Here is an 18,414-nt window from a genome sequence, read left to right as displayed (position 1 = left end):
ACGGACTATACTAATAGCATGTTTAATCATACTAATTTCATCTTTCAACAAATCATAGGTGACTGAAACCAACTAATACTGAGCATAAACAAGTATCAATGAATCTCCGATGATTACACTAATCTAATACAGACTTAAGCAATTAAAACACCTAATCCGAGTCCAGGCCCTAATACTTGAATACATGAGACTATAAATTCAATGACAGGATTCAGAACCAAGCATATAGAATAATAATGGGTTGAAGTCATTTGGCAGAGAGACTAAGCATATGACAGTTTGATTAAACAGGCTGTGGGCTAACCTAGCATACAACTAGATAAAATTAGCCTTTTATAGCATAACAAAGTAACTGTAGACCCAAACTACACACTACTGAATCAGAACATATCCTAGATAAGTTGTTCTGACTAACTAATTCCAAAAGAAAACTAATGCACACAAAACACGGCTGACAGATTACCTAAATCAATGCTAGCATATGATTAATCCTAGAACATACAGGCAAACAAAATGAAACTAAAGCACCAGGTTAATTTAAACTTGCACATAAATCTGAAGTAGTCGCAAAACCGAACTAAACAGAATTAAGCACGCTTAATACGCCAAGGATAACTACAGACAGAACTGGAATACAACTAAGCCAAACAAATCACATACACAGTTTCAACGCTAAAAAAAAACAATACCAAAAATAATTAAAGGAAGGAAATTACCTTCTTCGGGTGCAGCGAAAGGGGTACGGGGATCTTTCGGTCTACGCTCGAACACTATCAAATCCGAGCTTGAGATGCTCGGATTCACAGCAACAACAAAGCAAACAAATATGAACTGGAACTAGTATTCTTGAACCAATATTAAGATAAGATTACGACTGCTAAAGAAACTGATTTTTAAGGAGTTCTACGCGGCTAAAAGGACTTGTATTTTAGAGATATTTCGGGATTTCGAAGAAAATAAAATAAAACTTGTTTCAGAACTTGATTTTCAAGGGGGTTTTTGCTATTCCAGCCCCTCAGTTTCTTGGGGAATTTTGAATCGAAAACCTCTCGGTTCTTGGGGAATTACCTGAATCAAAAACCCATCCCTAAACCGACTTGGAAACAATTATTTATAGGATCGATCTTGGGTTTGAGCTAGGGTTATCGTTTTTTGGAGAAGAGAGAGAGGAACGGGGGACAAGACATGGTGGAGTGGAGGCGGCAGAGGGGAGTGGGGGTGTCAGAGAGGTAACGTGGGGGACAGGCGTGGGAGAGAGAAGAGAGAGTGAGGGAGACGAAGGAGATGATGATGAAGAAGAGGAGGGAGCGGCGGAAAGAAGAATGAAGGAAACCCTAGGGTTTCCTTCGTTAAATGAAAAGGGGGCGGGTCGGATCCGGAAATTCGTGGGCTGGGTCAATTTCTTTTGGACTGGGTATTAAATGAATGGGCTAGATTTTATTTTGAGTGATAATGGGCTAGTCCGAAAAATAATATTGTTGATTGGGCTGCTACATTTAAATAAAAGACCTATTCAAATAACTTGTGTTAAAATATTGCTCAATATAAAATATGCAATTATTAATGCTTAGATAATAGAAAATGGCGTTGTAATAGCCGTGCAATAATATTTCAAAAATCCACGCTATTATTTAATTATGCAAAGGTAAAATGCGATGCGTGTGCGCAAGCTGGTACAATGCCGAAATGATAAAAACTGTGAATAATAATAATAATAATAATAATAATAATAATAATAGTAATAATAATAGTAATAATAATAATATTAATAATAATAATATTAATAATAATAATAATAATAATAATAATAATGATGGCTAGTAATTGTAATAGAATAATGAAACGCCGGTATTGATTATAGTAAAAAATATAAATATATTTTTTTTAATTTTCCAAAAATATTAGAAGCGTAAATAGGTATTTCGGAGGAGAGGCGGGACAAAATTGGGTGTCAACAGTTGTTTCATTTATTTATATATTTTAGGAAAAATCACTACTACATGAAAACGTGAACATAAAGTATAAATATCATTACACCAATAATAAAAATCATAATCTGTAGCAAAAATAATTTTAAAATAATAAAAATCAAATTTAACGCCTGGGGTGTACGCCTTTAGGCCCCGCTCTTACGCTTTTGCGCTTGGGACTTATGCCCCAAATTCTAGGGTGTACGCCCTATGAAACTACACCTTTCCATTGTGCCCAGAGCGTTTTTGGTACGCCCTACCTCGGGACTCGCCTCAAAAAAGCCTTTAAAAACACTGGTCCAAATTATAGCTCAATAATTGTTGAAATCGGTAATGCAAGAGAAATAGTGCCTTAACAGACTGGCGTTGATGGGTATCTCAGTGAATATTTTCTCTAAATGAATTGGACCTATGAATAAGTTTAAAAGTGATTTTCCCCCAAGAAGTAATGAGTCTAAGTGTCCATTGCATTTTGGACAGGAAGATCATGATCATCTATCTAGATGGCAATGAAAGTGGATATGGATGTGATCATATCTCTATATATTTGTCCATAGCTGAGACAAGCTCTTTACAGGCTGGTTGGGAGTTGAATGCCACATTTAGCTTCTTGATATTTGATCAAATTCATGGCAAATATCTTATAATGAGAGGTATTTATAGTTTTCCTTTCTATGGAATTTTCTTCTTAGAAGTCTTATTGAAGTTCCCAAAACATGAAAGTAAAATTACTGGATATTTTAAATTTAAATATGAATTGTTAATATGTCTTAAAAGGAATTCATAATATATATACTCATACTTTATTGCAGGAATGAAGCAACGTTTTCATAATATCAAGACTGAATGGGGTTTCTCGAAATGTATATCTCATGAAACATTCAAAGAGCCCTCTAAGGGTTACCTTGTTAATGAGAAATATATTTTTGGAATAGATGTATATGTGATCAAGAACCAGAAAGTGGGTGAATTTGTGTCCTCATTGAATGAACTCAAGTCTTATAAGCACGAATGGAAGATTTTTAAATTTTCAAAAGTTAAGAATATAATGCTTATAAGCATATAGTGCTTAAGAATATAGGTCAAGTCTTATAAGCACTATATTCTCAACTTTTGAAAATTCAGAAATCTTCCATTCGCGCTTATAATACTTGGGCTCATTCAACGAGGACACAAATTCACCCACTCCCTAATTCTTGATGACATATACATCTACTCCAAAGATACATTTCTCATTAACAAGGTAACCATTAGAGGAATCTCTCAATGTTTCATGAGATATACATTTCGAGAAATCTCAATCAGTCTTGATATTGTGAAAACGTTTGCTCCATTTCTGCAATAACTGCATGAGTATATTCTGAAGTCCTTTTAGGACACATTAATAATTCATATTTAAATTTAAAGTATCTAGTTATTTTACTTTCATGTTTTGGGAACTTCAAAAGATTTCTAAGAAAAAAATTTCAGAGAAAGGAACACAATACATACCTCTCATTACAAGATACGCGCTATTAATTTGATCAAATATCAAGAAGCTAAATGTGGCATTCACCTCCAAAACAACATGTAAAGAGCTTGTCCATCTCCACTTTCATCGCCGTCTGGATATGTGATCATCTTCCTATCCAAAATGCAATTGACAATTAGACTCATTACTTGGGGAAAAATCACTTTTTAAACTTATTCATCTGTCCAATTAATTAAAGAAAATATTCACTGAGATATCCATCAACGCCAATTTGTTAGGGCACTATTTCCTCTTCTCTGTCCAAACCATAGCTTGAGAATTGTTGAAACCGATAATTCAAGGGTTATTTCAATCCATTCATTAGTTGATTCTACATGAACCTCATAACGAACAATTGAGAATGAAATTATATCGTCATTTGTGTTATCCACAATGCAATCAAACCCCATTTCCACAGCAAAATGTTGCCCTACGACTGGATTATAAACATAATAATGTTGTTTGTATATGGTTAGCTTACAACAAAGAGGAAATCCCATAGATGATGCAACAATGTATAGGCTGCAATCGCGTAGAAATTCACAGACTCATCGAAATTTTCTTTGAACATCTGTGATGAAGTGAAGAGAAAACAAATTTCGGAGCATTTAGGGATAGCTTGGTAAACAAATTTAGTTGCTAGATTACAAGATATCTGAGAACGACAGTCAAATATGTGTCATGCCCAACTCGTAGACACACATTTAAACCTTATAAGGGATTTCGAAGGCAACCGATTCAATATTTCAATTACAGTGTCCGCCCGCAGCGCCATAACAATCTGCAGATTAAAATAGATCTGTACACAAAAGAGCCATATCAACTAGACTGCAACTCTAGAACAAATGGAGTGCTCCTATACAACCGCTGAGAATTCAGGCCATGAACACAGCGTTCCCAAACAAAAGGACGTCAATACGAATAATTTACTGAGTATGCAAGGCATAAATAATAACATAATGTAAATATAAGAATAACATAAGATAAGAGAAATCAACATGTACCTCTGAATGCCTCTTAAGGCAGATGTCATGCATGCTTAGATTTTAAAAATAATATATATATAATACTGTAACCGGCCATATAGGCTCGGTGTTATCATCATATTATCATTATCCCGCATCCAGGGTAACATCATAATATGCCCACTGCGGTGGTGTGCACATCTATGTGCTTGTCCGGCCGATTATAGCACAACTCCGTGTGAGAAAATACATATATATATATATATATATATATATATATATATATATATATAAAGCATGCATAATAGCCCAAAGAAAAGCTATGACTCTATCGGAGTGACATAAGGTCGGTAAACCTCCAATTATCATTATGAAACTATTATCATGAACATATCTCACCTTGAAGGAACAATAATCATAAAATGAGATCAACATCAATAATAAGATCAATAACCATAATATGAGATCAATAACCATGAGATAAAGATCAACAAATATCATAAGAACATATGCTTCTAATATTTCTAAGAGAAGAATCATTATGGACATCCTTTGTGTAAGCTCGAAACAATGGAATCATGGCTTAAGAAAGAAAGGAACAACCTTAATATACCTTGTCGTCTCCTTAACTACTTAGCGCTTATACACCCGAACTTGAAAATCTACATTCAAGATAATTCACACTAGGGTCAAGCCATTGAAATTCTCATAAGATCAAACTTAGACTAATAATTGTTGACACCCAATTTTGTCCCTCCTTTATTCTTTTTTATTTCTGCGGGCTTTTAAATTTATTGACGAACTAAATACTTTATTCTCACTATTATTTTTTATTGCTACTACTATTAATATCTCTACTTTCATTTTCGCTATTTTACTTCAACATTACTAGTATTACTTTATCACAAATTTTAAATGGTTCGTCATCGTTTCATTTTAGCATTTGTACTCGTTAAATTAATTTTACTTTATTAAATCCTTTACTTTCTACATACTAATTTCTATTGGTCTTCATATAATATATATTGTACTGGTTATTAAATTAGAAGCCCAAAAAATAACTAAATGAAGGAACAATGACCACAATTTTCAGCCAATTAATAGCCCAAATCAGTCCACTACCCGTTAATTCACCAACCCAAATCACCCCTTAACAACTCACCCAACAGACCAGCCCAACAACTCAACTCCTCGGCACACACCATCTGAAATACCCAAAACAGATCAGCCCATACCACTCCTTCACTCGACCCGACCCAACGCAATACATTTCAGCCCCCCCTATCCCATCCTAAACCTAATGAAAGAAAAACAAATCAACAGCCGCACTTCGTCTTTCTCTCTCCTTCACTCTCATCTCTTTCTCCATTTCCGTTTCAAGTTAAACGCAGTCCCTCTTTTGCCATACACAGTCCATGTCCACCCCATTTCCACACCAAATTGTCGCGATGCCTGAGCCGCCTGTCGTTGACAGAAAGTCATTCCCTTTTCTCGCTTCAAAACACAAACGATTCATAAAGACCAGAAAATTCGGTCCACTTGGGGAAAAGGTTGAAGCAATCACATGAAATGGACTCCAACGTTCAGATTAGCAGAAGCTTTGACTCGATTTCAAAGTTTAGTTAAAAAAAAATTCTCAACCCGTGACCCTTTTTGGATTTTTACGAATTTGAAATTCAAAGTCGTTAACCCTAACACTTTCTTCCACCTATAAAATACATCCTTGAGTCATAGCCGAAGGGGGGGGGGGGGGGATTTTTGGTGATAGATGGGTATTTTCTAGAGTCTTGAGTTTCTTTCGTTTTCAAAAATCTGGTCTTAAACATTTTCAAATCAGAAAATACTTTCTGTTATGAGATTTGTATTGAAAAGTTAAGTTTTCATAATTCGATCAACTTTCGTCGCTGTTCGGCAAAAGAACTTTAATTACGACAGAAGTACTTTAATTTTGACTCGAGTGTCGAATCTGTCAATACGAGAGTAGATTCGAGGCTTTGACGTCCCACTTCACTGCACCATCAACAGGTAAAATCCGATGCAATTTTTGACTTATCGTCATTATGGAAATATGTTAGCATAAGAAAAATCATGTTTTTTTTTTATGTCTTGCTGTTGCAATTTGTGATTCGGAAATATGTTCGCATTTCTTATCTCGTGTAGTTGCTGTGACTGACGAACAGTAAATAGACATTAAGGTTCACGTCTTAGCTTTTTGCCGTTCGTCGATATCTGGAATATATCTTATGAAGGTTCTATAAATTAAATCATGATAGCTCTATTTTGATTATACATTTTGGACCATCTTTGTTGTGTTGCTGTTGTTGACTATCTGCCCGTTCGACAAAAAGCATGAATCAAAACTTAGTCCCTTATATTGTGATGGGTATTTGATAGAAGCGAGAATTTTTATGCAGATTACATTTTAGTTTCGGCTGGTTGTTGTTTTTTTTTTTTAGCTGGTTTAGTTTATCTCTTGTGCTAAAACTGTTCAGCCCACTATAGAAACATAATGCCCTTTAGGTGTTCGATGAGTTCCGGAATCGCTGGTGTACTTTAGCTATTTTGCTGTTGTACTTTGGGAGTGAAACCGTTGTTGCATTTTAGCCACTTTTCTGCTTCACATATGGTCATGAACTGCTGTAACTACAGCCACTTCGAAAAAGAATTTCTTCCGGGTCTTACAGTTTGTTAAAAGTCAATCTCCGAACATGTTTAAACATAAACGAAAGTTAAAATTATTTCAATAGCGATAGGTCCTTAGCTAAGCTCAGTAGGAAGTTTCATTAGTTCTGATCGTTATTAAAATGATAGGAGACAGATATACCCCGAGCTGCAATAAATTCTTCATTGTTTGTGATTACACCTACATTAGGATTGGGATTTATCAAGACTTGTTTGCATAGCTCCTCTCTGTTTTACTGAATCTCAATTACAGAGCTGTTGTGCATAGGCAGTTCCCTTGCCCTATGTTTTTTCTCCTTTATCTTTTCTGAAGTTATACTAAGGATCTGTTATAAAAGATTTGCAAACGTAACAGTGCACGTCCTTCTTTGTCTATTTTCACAGTTCATTTGTTAGCATACATTTTCCTTGTCACTAATCTTTATCTTTTTCCTTGCATGTACGCATCGGAGAAAAAATGGAGTCCTAATTCGGGACTCGTCATTTCCCGCATTCGGTGTTGGGCTAAAAGCCCAACGAAATTTTCCTCTCGAGTCAGCCCATCCGCAGCCAAAAATAAAAAAGAGTTCTAGACCGAGGTCCATAACAGTAGCAGCGGACAGCAGCAATTCTGAAATGGGCTGAGCCCATTTAAACTAAATCTATTCTTCTATTTTATTTACGTCCTTTAATTCATATTGTGCAACTAGTACTCTATTTGTTTTGTTTGCCTCTATTTGCTTGTGTGGTATTTGTTGAACAAAAGATTAATGATTGGTTTTATTTAGTCATGTTAAAATTCCATCTATAACTAGTAATCCGGGAGCTTAAGTTGTAATGGGAATATTAAGTAAGAAAGATGAAGAAAGGTCAAAGAAATGCTGTCAAGTTTTTTTTTTAAGCAAAAGAAGACGAAAAAAAAAAAAACCAACAAAAAGAGAAACTGGAAGTTAAGTTCAGTTAGGCCGTATTGAGAAGCAGTTTAACGTTTAAATATCAATTGGTTTCAAATATAAAGTTAGTCAATACCTTTCACTTTTAAATGCTAATTCTCACTCCTCTTAGTTTAACTACCTTATAGGTTAATACATAATTTTTACAACTTACACTTAGCCTAATTAACCTTAAGTCCGGTCGGATTAACCATTATTAATGAAATTTAGAGGATGCCTAATACCTTCCCTCTAGGTTAGTTGAACCCGTACCTAGAATCTTTTTGGTTTCGTAGACTTGAAAACAAAATCAACTTTAGATAAATAACTTTAATAAACTTTAGGTGCCCTTATTCACCATAAATAATTAGGTGGCGACTCTTAACTTTAAATAACCCCAGAATTACCCGGAATGTTATAAACTATTTTGACCCCGGTTAAAATAGGGTATAACAGCTTGGCGACTCTGCTGGGGACTACTTAGGTTCTAACCATAACGGACTTAGTTTAATTAGGTTTTGTGTGCTTGTCTGAATTATTTTATTTGTTGTTAACTGTTTGTACATGCTATTAATTGTTTGCTTGATATAAACTGTTTAACTGTTACTGCTTTGATAAACTGTCATTCCGTATCACTTTTCTCCACATTTGGAAATTCACACTATCACACGTACACGTGAGGTGTGTTTTGCGCACCCGAAAATTTCTTTCAAAACCCAAAATTTTAGGAGAGTTGGCGTATGCGCGGGGTGTCCGAATACCGGTGACCGCGTAGCCTTCTCACTCGAGTAGTCCGCTCGGGAACCTTGCGTCTAGTAAACCAACTCTTAGTCAACCTAGGATAGAGCTAAACCAACACCCTTTATTAGGAGCATACATTTCATGACCTAGGAGGTTTAATACCCTTGGTGTATTAAACACATTAGATGACTTTACCCAAAAGTCCAAGTGGGTTCACGACCCTGAGTGACACTAATACTAGGATGCCTTCACTAATCTTATGATTCCTAAGATTAATCTTCACTTAATTTGGTTGGAGAAGGCCAGGAAGAGTTTGAGAGAGCTTATAGGGTCTAGAAGAATCTAGTTTTTGATGAATAATGATCCCTAAGTCATGGCCCCTTCTATTTATAGCAAGAAAACAATTTCTGATGCCTCACTTCGATGGTTCCGTCGATGTACAACGATGGTTCCCTCGTTTTTTCGACGGCTCATAACTTACTCCGTACTTATCCAAATTGCAATCTACCAGTTGTATTGGAAAGAAGACTAGCTGAACTTCAATTTACATAGGTTATGCATTCTATAACTCCTCATATTCTTGGAGATATACCTCCCTCAATTTGGACAAGAATTTTTAGTCTAAAATTCTGCCAAGTTTTTCCAAAATTTTGACAAACTTAATTTCTTCAATCCAGTTGATCCCAGAACCTTTAGACATTTTCTTAACACTTGTTAAAAGTATTCCTTAACCTTATAGGGATTCCATGACCTCTCCGAGCTTACGCTAGTTTACTTACGATGCAAACGACACGAAACTTTTTGAGGTGTAACAGTTTCAGACGGATTTGTATATGTTTGTGATGTAGTATCTTGATTATGTTCTTCTTGTTGTTGTTAATGATGTTTGGGGGTTGTTTTTGAATTTTGAGGAAGTAGATGATATAGGGGAAACGCTGTCCGAATTTCGTTAACTTATTAACTAGCTAAGTTTTAGTGTGTAAGTGTTCTTTTGGCCTGATTGTTGTAAGAGTCATCTTGGATATAGATTTGTAGTCTTGGAAGGTAGACTTTGAGTGCCTAAGTTAGCAACAAGTTATGTTAAGGCCGTCCCTTTCTTTGTTAAGGCATGATTCTGTTTTTATGAGCTTTCACAAATGATGTCCATAATGTCCCTATTCCTGGACATATTAGAAGCCTATGGTTCTTAATGTTATTATGATATCATTGATGTTGATCTCATCTTATGATTATTGTTCCTTCAAGGTGAGATATGTTTATGATGATAACTACATAATGATAATCGGAGGTATAATGACCTTACGTCACTCCAATGAATTCAGAAATATGTTCTCAAAGAGTGTGTTGTAAGACATGAATAGTATGATAGTTATTAGATTTTCTAATGTGGTACTTAATGTTAGAAGGAAGGCTTATGATGTATCCACAAATTGACTAAGGATTAGTTAATCAGGAAAAAGTCTTAATGGCCAAGAAATGTGTTTATAAGTCTTATGAAATCATGTAGGCATTAACGAATAAGTAATGATCATCAGGAGTGCATAGAAATCACCTATAGAGGTCTGGTTATGATGTTGATTATATTTATCACCGGCCTACAACTTGTTGGGCAAACATGTATTTGCCACCATGCTACGGCTAGTTGGGCAGTTATTACCATCGAGCTACGGCCTGTCGAGCAGATATGTATTTACCACCATGCTACGGCTGGTTGGGCAGTAATTACCATCTAGCTACGGCCGGTCGGGCAGATATGTATTTACCACCATGCTACGGCTAGTTGTGCAGTTACCACTGATTAGTCGTGCAGATGCGCTATGCCATCGGGCGATAATCGGATGAGCAGTTATCACCGTGCTATGGCCGGTCGGGTGGTTACCACTAATCAGTTGGGTAGATAGCACCAGGATGATAAGTAGGTCAGAGACACAGTATTGTACATAGATGTAGTTAAGCACAGGAGAGTATAGAGAGACATGCATGCTAGATTCTCATTGGTAAGTCAGAAACGCCAAGTTGATTCTTATCTTCCTTCTTTGCAGTATATGTTTATTATGTTGCCTTTCTGCCTCACATACTCGGTACATTATTCGTACTAACGTTCTTTTATTTGTAGACGCTGCGTTCATGCCCGCAGGTATAGACAGACGAGACGAGGATCTTCCACAGTAGGCTACCTCTAGCTACCAACTCTGATTGATGAGCTCCACTTCTTCCTGGAGCATTGCCGAGTCAGGGATTGTATATGTGTATTTTTGTGTTATGAGTACGTCAAGGGCCTTATTCCGACTTATACGCTTTAGTTATGTTCTTAGAGGCTTTGCAGACAGTTTCCTGTATATTATGAACACCTAATTTTTAACCGAACATAAGTTTTTACGCCATTTTAGCGTTTAAATATTTCTTTTAGGTTTAGTTAGATATTTTAATTTTTATCTCATTTTTAGTAAGTTTTGCATTTAAAGATCGAAAGCTACAAAAAAAAGAGTCACATTTTAGAGTAAGTTTTGCCCTCATTTTTCAAAAGAATAGAAAATTTACAAAAAAATTATATTTTTCTTCTAATTTAGGTTTTAATAAATAAGCTTGTGATTTTCTATTTTTCTTAGCTTAATTTTATCTTAGTTTAGTTATTTAAAGTTCTTTTTTATATATATTATAATAAATAAAAAAAGGAAAGAAAAATTACTAACCTTATACTAACTTGCAAACCCCAAAACCAATTCCCCGAGCCCCTACAAATTGTTAGAAAAAACAAAATACTCCCTCTTCCGCACGTCCTCTCTCCCCACTTTTTTTCTAACTACCCTTAAATCCCATCCCTTATCCCCTCACTTTTTTTTTCTCTCTTAACAAAACTTTATTCTAAACAAAACCAAACTCCTTTAAACCTCTCCTAAATAAAATCAACTTCTTTAACCCTTAAAACTCTCAAACAAATAATTATCCGAAAGGGTTTAACTCCCTCACCTCTCTATATAACCACACGTACAAGAACACAAAAGAAGAGGAGAAACAGAAAAACAACATTTTTTTTAAGTTCGAGTTCGAGGTTTTCGTTCGCGGTTTCGAGTTTGTGGACCTCAAAGTTAGCTTTTGTTAACTTTGGAAATCAGTAGATTGTAGCCGTTTCCTAGTTCTAAATTAATCTTCACAAAAGGTAACACTCAATCTTCTTTGTATAGTTCAATATCATGATTATATGAGACGCATCGCTTTTTAATTATCATTTCTGTTTATTAAGCCCGAAGGATAAACTCATCATATGTGTATATTTTAGCAACCGTCCGATGTTTAGAAAGAATAGAAGTATTTGTATGCTAATATTGGCATAATTAGCTTTAAAGGTAATTAAAATCAAGAGATAAAGATGAAATCAAAGTTTGTATGGTATCCTAACTAGAAGTTTAAATCTATTTTAGTTGACTGCCCTTATAATCTCAATTTATTTCCATCCTTTTAATTAATCTGCCAATGGGATGATACTTAGTATATTTTTAGCCTAGAGGGAACTTTCATTTAGTTAAAGTTTCTTTGGTTATGAATTTTGAATCTGGATATTTGGTTTGAATGGTTTTTATGGGGAATCATTATTTCTATGCAATCAAGGTTAACAATATTTATTTTATTGTTAGTTTTATTCTTCTTTCGAATATATGAACTAACTACTGATTATCATTCTTTGATTATATTTTATTTCCCATCAATGATATCTTATTCACTGTGGTAACATCTTTCTTAATGGGTGTCAAGACTAAAATATATGTTATACATTAGATAATCAGATTCATGCGTACACTAAAAATATTACTTGTACTATATTTATATCATAAAAAATAAATCATAATATATTAATTTATATAATATAATTTATATATCCACTTTTCACTTTCTCTGTTGCAATTGGTAATTTGTTTATGTGACTGTATCTGCGATTTTCTTCCAATTTAGTGCGATTTGTTGGTTTTAAAATATATCTAAAAAAGATTTGTTGGGTTTCTTCGACATAATATGAGTGAAAAATGGACCAAATAAATCATCATGGTTTAAGCAAGGCGAATAGGCTCAAAATTCTAGGCGCGTTACACAAGTTAAGGTCACGTTTACGCGTCTTGACCCGTGTACGTCGAGGCTGGGGTCGCAAATATGCGTCTTAGTTAAGACTAATAAAAGTTCAACAATTTTTAAGCGAACCATAGGCATAGCTAATAAATGCATTTTATCCATAAATAATTTAGGCCGAACACAAGTTGATAAAGTGACCCTGCTAGAACCATTGGACTCGAGGGGTGCCTCCAATAAAACTAGAGTCATTTCCTTTTGATTAGGGATTCATAAGGTGACTTGGAACACCAAAACTCAATTCCAAGTGGCGACTCTGAATAAATAAAATAATCCCTTCTCAAAACGTCACTTTAATTGGAAAAACTTTTTTAAACCCTTCTAAGCGAGGGGTAGAAAAAAGGGGTGTGACATATATATCTTAGTCATGTCTTGTCAGTTGTTATGTTGGCCTGGTGGGCCCATTGTACATATACATATGCATGATATTATGTTCATGGTTGGCCTCCTTGGCCTTATTTTGTCCTTCGTGACATAGATGATGCGAGATATAGTTTGGTTCGCTCGGCCCTAGTAAAGTGTCGGGTTCCAATTACGCCTCTCCTAGGCTGGGACGTGACACAACCCCCATCCGATCTAGGTGTATGCAAATGTTGAGGATATTGGGCTATTTGGTTTTGGCCATGAGTTGTCACTTTACATGATATGAGTTGGATTTGACATGAGTATATCTACTTGATTGAGTTGATTTTTGTCCTAATTAAATCTTCGTTATCTGTTGATTAACTGATTTTTTACAGTTCGATGAGTCATATTTTTTCATTGTTAGTTGTCAACTGTTGAAGATTATTATATATATCTAAGTGTGGCCGTAATCAAGATCAACCCTCGCCCGTACTTTGTCAGGATCGATTGATGATACTTACTGATTAGACGTTGTTTCCTATACTCATGTTACACTTGCTGCACTTTCTTGTGCAGATTCAGATTTGTGTACTAGTGGATCCTGCAGTCATCTTTTAACTTTCGTGACTTTGAGATTTCAGTGTGAGATGCTTGGCTAATCGGCAGCACCTTTCTCTCTCTCTCTCTCTCTCTCTCTCCCCCCCCCCCCCCCCCCCCCCCCCCATATATATATATATATATATCTGTCTTGTTTTGTTTCAGAGAGTGTATCACTATTTTTCAGTTTTATGTTGATTGCTCTTAGAGGCTCTTGTATTCATATCACCAGATTTGATTGTATTTCCGCTATTTTCCGCATTTATGATTATCGAGACTTAGTTATGATCAATTTATTCTTGATTCACTTGTTTATTTTCCGCTTAAATTAAATGAAAATGGAAATAAAATTAGTAATGATTCACCTACCGGATTGGGGTGTTGGTGCTGTCACGACTTAAATTTAAATGCTCCATCCATTTCAATTTTTTTGTATTACTTTTCTTTTTAGTCTGTTTTAAAAAAAAAGTTCTTTCCTCCTCCTCCTTTTTTTTTTTTGGCAACTCTTGGATTTCAACTTCCCACATGACATGTTTAAGACCACCAGATTAAAAAATATTTTGATACATTCTACATATCTTTAGTTTAAGACCACAATATTAGAAAACTTCTTTACTTTTTAAAACTCCGTATCAGGTCAAAACTGGATAAACAAATTGAAGCGGAGGGAATAATTATTTTAATCGTTTTATAACATTTTCTTTTTGGTTGAAATCTTTGTATAACATTAAGAAAGAAAAAATAGATGATTTTTTGAATAATTTTTGCATAAAACAACCAAACAATATTTAAACGTGAAATGGTTGAAATCTTTGTATAACATTAAGAAAGAAAAAATAGATGATTTTTTGAATAATTTTTGCATAAAACAACCAAACAATATTTAAAAGTGAAATGTTGTATAGGTGTACAACAATCAACGTTATTATAGCAAAAAATTATCAAAATGAACAAGACTATTATAGAGAGATCTAATAGTATAGCACTGAATAAAAGGTCAAAATAAGAAATCACTATTGAATTCATTATTTCATTCGAAAACCAAACAAAATACGGAAATGAAGATACATAATCTTATGGATAATCAATTAATCATAGAATCCTAATTAAAATTTAATCAAAGATCTAATAGCCTTCCGTGGCGGCACAGGGGCTACGCCACAATTGCAATGTCCAAAGATACAATATGGAGTCATTGGTCCGCAATAACTCACACATTGCTTCCAATCGTTGTGGCATGCTGGAGCAGTTGCAGCTTCAACTTCCAAACTCGCCAATCCTATAAATAAATTAAACTCAAATTTCGTCAGAGAGTGTATATATAAAAATAATTTTGCTTTCATTTGATTGCTACAGTACTTTTGGACATTATACAAAAAATCACTACAATGAAAAGAGTTAGCGACGAACGATTCTGTTACTAAACAACAAAAAATTATTGTTATGTTTATTCAACCACTTTTTAGCAACGACAATTGATAAGAAAATTATGTTAGCTATTCAATGAGAGAGGAATAAAGGAGAGCGATACCAATTGCAATGAGAATCAGACAAACAAAGGAAACCAAAATGAAGGATGACTTCTCCATTGCCATGGCTGTAAAGTGTGTGTTATGAAGTTACTAACTATGTAAACTAATTAGTTATAGATCTTGTACAAATACATGCTTCATTTGTTGAGCTATATATAGTTTTTAGGATCATTCTTAATTTTTAAATTAAGATTAATACAATCTGAAATGAGTTTAAACATATCGGCAAGTGATTTATTATAAATGGTATGAGAGTAGAAATTAATTTACTTTCCAGTATCATAGAAAATCACTTTCCTAATGGTGATGTAACATAATCTGATTGCAGGTTCATATGTAATCAATGAAAGATGAACTCACCAAATGAGGAATGACAAGAAAGAAACTTAAGAGCCAAAATGTGTATGTTGATTAATATTTATGCTTCGTCTTTTTGGTAGCAGTGGCATAGGCAAAATTTTTAGTAAGCGGTGTCACATTTTAAATGAAACAAATAAATAAAACATTATGACGTCATATTTAAAAAAAAAAAAACATACTAAAAAAAAGTACCACTCACGTATATTACTATAACTTTCCTTGATGAATTTTCATTTTTTTGAAACATATTCAAAATTACCTCATTAAAAAATATACGAAACATTGTTTTTCCTATACAAGGCACTAAAGGATCACTAAAAAAAACTGTCATTCATGTGATTCCATAAATCGATCTTAACCAATTTTATTTACGAGAAAGAAGATGAAAGAAAAAGAATATAGCACACATCTAATTAGGGAAGCAACATTCTTCCTTAAGCGCTCTAATATAATCTTGTTGGAATAACTAGAATACAATACTTTAGACCGGTAGGTTCACAGCTTTGTTAACTCTATGAGGTCCACAGTTCGAACCTGGACAAGTATCCTTTTTTATTTCTGTATATGAGGGAAATATATATGTAAAAACAACGAATGAAGCTGTTGAATTTCGTACCCACGACATCTAGCAGAGTGAGGCGCCTGACCAAATGACTTACACTGCTGTTTGTACCAAACAATGTCACTTTATACTATTTCTCCTTCCTTTGCTTCTGCCTTCCAATTGTTTGTACATATATTGTGAAGTTGAGAAGACATTCAAGGCAATTCCTACTCAAAAGCGGAAAGAAATAAAAGGAAACTTTTTTCTATGTTGGTTTTCGAGTGTTATTGGGATTTAGATCCATTTTAGGAAAGGATTAGACCTAATAGTATAAATATATACTAGCTAGGATTTATTAAGTAGGACAAAACCTAGCTCCTAAGAGTATTCAATCTTGTAACTTACTTTCTCCCTTGATATTAATAAAAGTGCCGGCCGTTCTCGATGAACTAGGATCACATCGATCTGAACCACATTAATTACTGTGTTTTTATCGTTTCCGCATTAACAATTGGTATCAGAGCCACCCACCGCCGTTCGTGCCTGTCATGCCTGTCGTGCCTTAGATAGTGACGTCAGTAAGGCAGTGTTCGCCCGGGGCTAGTAATGTCTAGCGTACAACCATTGAGGAAGAAGGATGCAGAGTGTGGTGGTTTGTTATGTCCCATATTGGTGGGCATAATATGCTTATGTGGGTTTAAATAGCCTTGGGCTCTCCCACCTTAATAGCTTTTTGGGGTGTGAGTTACGTCCAAAGTTGTTACAAATGGTATCAGAGTCTACATGTCGTAAGATCTAGGAGACGAGTAGACTATGGCATCTATGAAATTTGAGGTAGCAAATTTTGATGGGCGAAGTTATAACTTCAACATCTTGAAGATCAATATCATGGTGTTGTTATGGAAAGAAGCATCAGTCTATGCTTTGGACGACTCGTATCCTGAAAATACGAAAGAGGCCGAGAAGCAGAAGATTGAGATGGATGCGTTTGCAGAAGATTGAGATGGATGCGTTTAGCGCAATTCAATTAACCTTATCAGACAGCGTGTTATGTGAAGTCAGTACCGAGAAAAACAACTGCGAGTTTGTGAAAGAAACTTGAAGATCTTTACTAAAATAAATCAGTAACAACTAGAATGTTGTTAAGGCAGCATTTACACACCTTTAAGATGAAGACAGGTACAACTTTACAAGATTATCTTGATGCTTTTAATAAATTGGCTATGGATCTTACTTATGTTGATATTATAAAGTGGGAGATGAAGAACTAGCGTGCACTCTACTATTTTCATTATCACCGGCGTAAAAAGATGTAGTTAATTCAATGGTGTATAGGAAGGAGGTGGTCACGTTACAGATGGTAAGACATGTATTAAATTCGGATGATTTAAGAAACCATATCAACAATGGTGAGAAAAAGGATCATCATGAGGGTTTGATGGTTAGAGGTCTCTCAAGCGAAAGAGGGAGAGGCAAATCAGTAGCTAGGTTAAATTCTAGGAAAAGGGTGAGTAGGAAGGATGTTGAATGTTGGGGTTATCATCAAAAGAATCACTTTGAGAGGGAATGCCTAATTAAGAAGATTGATAAAACAACAGCCGATGCATCTACAGTTCAGGTACCTCAGACATCTGGAAAGATTGTGTGCTAACTGCTTCAACAGATGTTGTTCAGACACACAAGTGGATTTTAGATTCAGCTTGTACCTTTCACATGTGCTTCCGAAAAGATTGATTTACTAGCTACGAGCCGAAGAGTGGGACTGTACTTATGGATAACGATGCAGTATGTGAAATAACAGGCATTGTTCAGCCGTATACGGTGTCATGATGGCATCATAAGAACATTGTCTAATATTCGACATATTCCTGATATAAAAAAGAATCTGATCTCTCTTGGTACTCTTGATAAGCTTGGACATAAGCATACGGGTGAATGTGGAATATACAAGGTGACCAAGGGTTCTCTAGTCATGTTAAAGGCCAAACTTGAGGGTGGTCTTTATGTACTTATGGGCAACATCATTCTAGGTACTGCGAATGCTGCAACTTTACAGTTATCAGATGATGACAAGGCTAAGATGTGGCATATGAGATTAGGTCACATGAGCGAGAGAGGGTTGGTAATTTTGAACA

At 35.0% G+C, this 18,414-nt stretch overlaps 1 long non-coding RNA gene across 1 annotated transcript; it reads right to left on the bottom strand.

Moving 5' to 3' along the window:
• Positions 1 to 14,842: 14,842 nt before the first annotated feature.
• Positions 14,843 to 15,501, bottom strand: LOC132624060 (uncharacterized). The gene is made up of 2 exons (XR_009576517.1): positions 15,375 to 15,501; positions 14,843 to 15,122 (listed from the first exon to the last, which is right to left on the bottom strand). It is a non-coding gene; the product is annotated as an uncharacterized LOC132624060 (long non-coding RNA).
• Positions 15,502 to 18,414: the final 2,913 nt, after the last annotated feature.

Source organism: Lycium barbarum, chromosome 12 (genome assembly GCF_019175385.1).
Source record: "Lycium barbarum isolate Lr01 chromosome 12, ASM1917538v2, whole genome shotgun sequence".
In the NCBI taxonomy this organism is placed as follows: Eukaryota; Viridiplantae; Streptophyta; class Magnoliopsida; order Solanales; family Solanaceae; genus Lycium; species Lycium barbarum.
This window is presented reverse-complemented; position numbering and strand designations above follow the sequence as displayed.